Raw genomic sequence first — 5,757 nt, forward strand, 5'->3', positions numbered from 1 at the left:
GAAACGAGGGTGAGGTGAGAAGCAAAGAAGGGTGGGTGATCTTTGTGTGCTTCTTCCCTGAATTGAGTGATATGCACACACACACATGGTTGGGGAAGGAATGTGCAGGTGAACTTGTTCCAGGCCAATTTGCTGGATTATTAAGGAAATCTAGTGACTCAATATAAATCGTTTATTAAATTATGAGTTATTAATTCATTTTCATGGAAGATTTCCAAAACAAAATGAGGGACGGGGGAGAAGGTAGAGAAAAAGCTTTTCAAGTTATTGCAAATGCTTCGTGTGATCCAATGGAACTTTCTAAAATGGCTGCACATCTGAATCACTTGACAAGATTCCTGAGCCCCATCTCATTCCTACGGACTCAGTTTTTATTAATGGAGCTCACAGTTCTGCATTTCTCAGTCTCCTCCAATGATTCTGAGGCTTATAATTCAGCACTTCCCTGCTTATCAGCATTGGGGAGCAGCTTCTTTGGGTGACTCAGATCTCTTTCCACTCCATTGTTCTATAGCCCTGATCCTGGGAGAGTATATATAAAAGGTATAATATGTATTTTATTATTGGCAATGAAACAAAAGTAACTTTAAAATGTTGAACACAATTTGAAAATCTCAGGCCATTCTTCTGTACCATCTTTTGTAATAATATTCAAAGGAGAATAACAACCTTATGATTTATTAACTGAACATGTTAATAAATTACGTTTTGGGCACCATTTATATGGTGTCAGCTACACAACTTAACTTGGAATCTTACCGTTCACCTGGACATTTCCCGCCTTTGTTCCCATCACACTCTCTTCATTCTCACCGTCAGCAAGTATGTGCACCGTTCGCTGAATCATCTTGTTTGGATTGGGTAGTTCTAAAAAATCCTCTCTTAGCTGATAAAGTTATTGCCATTCAGGGACATGATCGCTGCTTGGACTGTGCTTCATTATTCTGCAATTACAGGGTTAGCCTTTGCATTCAATCAGAGCAAGCGACCACAAATGCTTCCATAAAACCTATTAACTCCACTCATTCTGTGCACCTTTTGATTGCAAGGGGATTTGGTCCCTCAGTGTCTTCCAAGATGCTCCATATGCCAGTTCATTAGCAAATGACATCTGATGTGTGGCCTTGGTGCTGGTTGATATTTTTTATTGGCTCTATCAGCTCTTCCAGATTGTCATGCCATGTCTTTCTTCCTGCTGGTTTTTGAGTATTTGCAGAAAGATGAGATGCTATGAATCCTGGCTTATCTCCTAATTAAGCTGAATGTAACTGTGTATATGAGGCTAATTCTCTGGCTTTATTTTAAATTGATCACTCTGTCCTCTCTACAGAAACCACATTTTCATCATGCTAATGGTTTGCCAGAAAAATGGAAGCACAGGTGGTTCCAGTGGAATAGTTAGACCTCAGGACTTAGAGCTTTTGCCAAGTTGAAGTTCAATAAATTTGACTCTTTATTAGTCAGATTGATACAATGAGTCATCTAATATTAGAAGAGACAAGGTTAACTAGCTGTCAAACCAGCAATCAGTAGAGTAATCAGTCCAAATGCACTATACTGCTGATGACTCAGGGGCCTCCTCATTTGAAAGGTAAGGAGTCTGACCACATCAATGGCTCTCAAATACCCAGGAGCGCAGCAGATCGCCAGGAACATGTGTTATATTATGGAATCCTAAAATCCTGTTAAACAAAAAGATGTACATGGACAACAGTGTAGTCATGGTGCGGGGGTTAGAGGGGGTGGGGATAAAAGATGATGGAAGAAATAAAATAAAAAAAATAAAAATGTAGATGTGACAAAGATGTAGGTATGGAGCTCAGTAATTTCATCAATTCCCCTCAAAGAATGATAATGCCTCCAGTTCTGAAAACTACTGAAATTAGACAATATCTATGACCCCAAGAACTAACATAATTTGGGACTTTATTGGAGAAGAGAAACGATTCTTCCCCTGATGAACTGTAAAAAGAACATACAATCCAGAAAAATAAAATAAAAAGATGGTGCCTAAAAAGGGAAAGACTGAGATCCTTGTACCATGTCATAAAAATTTTGACAAAACACTCAGAATGTTGTTTGCCCTTAAACATATGATCTTTTATTATCCTTTGAGAAACAAACAAGGTTTCTCTCTATTTCTAAAATGACAAAAGACTGTACACATCTGGGTGATGAAGGGGGTGAAGTGTAGTCTTTATTTAAAAGAGGCAGGGATGGGTGATCCAGGTGTACTCTATTCTAAGTCTTGGGAAAGTGCTTTCTATATTTTTTTAGTTTATTCTTCAAGGTTTCCTTTTACCATTAGATTGTTAAGGTGCTGAGAAAAAAAGATAAGCAGAGAGAAGCCAAAAAGTGTATTTTCCTATTGGAACAGTGTAAGCAAAAAAAGGAGTCTGTTTAGGGAAAATATGACCCATCCCAGTGCTTAAGACACGTTATATTTTAGTGCTCATCTCCTGGCTGTGAACAAGGTGAAAATTTTCTAAACATACTCTCTAGGCCAAGTACTGTTCTAAACACTTTATATATACAGGTGTCTGCATTTCCAAAAATCAACATGTGCTTCAAACTTGTGCACAAAAATAAAAGAGCTCATAGAAAAACAAATAATTCAGATAGAGTGGATCACTTAAAACCTCTGCAATTTTATAACTAATATATTAACAAAAATTATAATGATCCAATTAAATACCCAAGAACAATTTTAAAGATATTTTTTTAAAAAATTCTTTATTAGTTAAGGTATTACAAATGTGTCCTTATCCCCCCATTAACTCCCATCCTCCCGCTCCCCCCCACTCATGCTCTCATCCCCCTGTTGTCCATGTCCATTGGTTTGGCTTATACGCATGCATACAAGTCCTTTGGTTGATCTCTTCCCCTTACCCACTCCCTCCCCTACTTTCCCTCTGGGGAATGATAGTCTGATCACTGTTTCTCTGTCTTTGGATCTGTCCCTGTTCATCAGATATTTTAAATTCCTAATAAAGAAATAACAGTAAATATAGAATTTTATATTTAAATAAAGCTGAATGTAGATTGATGAAAGAGGGTAAAAGGAACACTTGAGTCCACTGATTTGTGAAGACAAGGGGATAATGTAAAGAGATTGGTGAGAATCAAGAACATCCACGGCAAAGCATATGACCAGATCGTTTCAGAAGGAGAAATTGAGTGAATTTGTTTAATCTTGAGTTCATGTGTTAATGCACTTTTTATTAAGCTTCTCTTATATACAAATACAAAATATAAACAGAATGGGGGAAATCATGTTACTGATTAGGGTTACTGGCTGGGACCTCTGTTCTGGTCGACACAGAAAAGATTTCAAGGCCAATAAAAATTAAAGTAAACCAAAGTGACATTTATTGAAGAAAATTCTAAATGAGAAGAGGCCCTGAACTCCTGGGTTACATGGTTTAAATGGGGGATTTTCTGGGTGGAGACTTTCATTTGCATTTAGGGATGATTGACAGAAATGGATTGCATAATTATATTTGGCGGGGGGGGCATGCCCTTACCCATAATGCATACAAAAAACCCATGGTGGTCGGGGAAGGGTCAAAGTCACAATGCAAACTTTATTATAATTAATCCAGGGCCCTAGTAAGGTCCCACTGAGGTCATGTTGTTTCCCTCTGAGCTTGGGCAAAGAACCTACTGGTTCCAAACCTGCCCCCTAGTGGTCTGCTGGCTGCTGAGCTGCCCATAGAGAGGTGATCTGAAGGCAATGATGGTCCAACCCCTGTCAGGACCTCAGGGCAGGCCCCACCCGAGCCACTCATATTTAACTTCCTACCTTACAATGTATGACTAAACATAATGCCCTATTTACCAACCCCATATACAAATTTATATGATATAAATAGAAACTTTAGCATATCATATCTTGCATCTTCATCAATCCTCATAATGACAAAGTATAATTACCCACATTTTATGAAGGAGAAAAGTTGGAAACTGAAGTTATGGTCTTCCAAAGAGAATTCAACAAGTGGAAGAGTTGACATTAGAAGCATGAATGATAGTCTCTAGCATTTGAATTTAATTCTTGCATTCTACCTTCATCAAGATAATCTGCAACATATTTGAGAAACTGTTTTAGGTTCTAGAACTCAGGAACTCAGTCTCTACCTCATTCAATAAAAAATAAAGCTAAGCAGAAATAACATTTTGAAGACTTGAGTTGTCTGAGAAACATTCAGTATTATTAAATGGGATTTACTGTGGAAAATGGGAAACTGGCTTGAATTTTAGGTGAGAGTTAGGGGTTAGAATAGAGATGAAAGCATTACCCATAAAAAGGTGACAAAAGAGCTGAGAATGTGATTCCTCTCATAGAAGAGCTTGAAGTATTTAAAAAATGGCCTGGGATAGAACCATAAAAATGTCAAGAAAAAATTTGAGGTATATCTTAATATACAGCTATAGTAAAGTACACAGAAGGGAAATAATTGTCCAGAATGTCAAGAAAGTAAAAAAAAAAATAAAAACAAACAAACAAACAAAAAAATAGTGTTACAAATATTTTAAAACACTTACAGTTTTAAAAATTAATCCAGAATTATTCACTATTCACACATTAGGAAGGCAAAAACATAAATAATTTTAAGTGGTGGACAAGGTAGAAAAGGGAATTAAATACATTAACTTTTAAAATAGTTTCAGGAGACTAAAGAGTAAAGAGGGGCCATTAACTTTGGTAATGGAAAGACAGGTTGGTGTATCTACCCAGTTCACATTCTCTTCTTTGGAATATCCTGTTTTAATACATCCATATTGTATGTATCCGGTACAACATTTATATGTACAGGACGAATCAACCCTCTGGCATAGAAGATGAGATCTGGTGTGATACCTGACCTGAGAAAATGCAATACAGGCAGAGCAAAACAAAAATGCTCTTCCCAGGAAACTGAGATATGGAACCCTAGACCATTTCAACAACTGAATTGTTAGATCTGGGAGCTAAGCTCCAAGATCGTTAGAGGTAAATGAAGACTGAGCAATATGGACCCTTAAAGTGATATGCAAGCGGAGAGACCTTAAGAAGAGGAAACCATGCAAAACCAAAAACAAACACCAGAGTGAATATTCAGAAAAACTCTGTGTTTCAAAACACAGAGAGACAGTTGCCCCATGAGTCTCCATTTACCATGACAACTGGCTTTACCTCCTAAAGTTGGCTACCATAGAAATCCCTGTGTGTTTGCAATACTACTTCTACTTGAAATAGTTTGAGTGGGATTCCATTACATTTCATAGACATTCCTTTGATAATACTGAATCAAGGATTTTTAGTCTTCTCCTCTTCTTATGACTTCCTGTAAACAATTCTTTTTTCCATCCCTTACTTTTCACCTTGCATAAAGTGTTTTTCCTTTTCCCGAAATAATCTTCTTTCCAATGAACTCTGACCCTCTCAAGAATTGGAGTATGACTCAATATTGATTTTCATCAGAAAGGATTCTGTTAGTTCTCTGTGTTCTTTTTATAAACATACAAAGCTCAATATTGCACTTTGTCAACTGTAGTCATAAATGGCTCATTAACTCAACCTGATCTGATTTTTGCCTCGGCCTTTCTTCCTTCATATATGTTAATAGTGAACCCATCTACTTTATATAAATACATCCTTTCTATGTTTTTTTACAACTTCATATTTCCACAAAAGGCTGCCAAGGAACAAATACATTTGAAAAATAAATAAATGGATTCCTCATATTTTTTCAAGGTAGTCTATGTCAAGAGTTG

The sequence above is a fragment of the Myotis lucifugus genome, unplaced genomic scaffold, assembly GCF_000147115.1.
Source record: "Myotis lucifugus unplaced genomic scaffold, Myoluc2.0 scaffold_476, whole genome shotgun sequence".
NCBI classification, from domain to species: Eukaryota; Metazoa; Chordata; class Mammalia; order Chiroptera; family Vespertilionidae; genus Myotis; species Myotis lucifugus.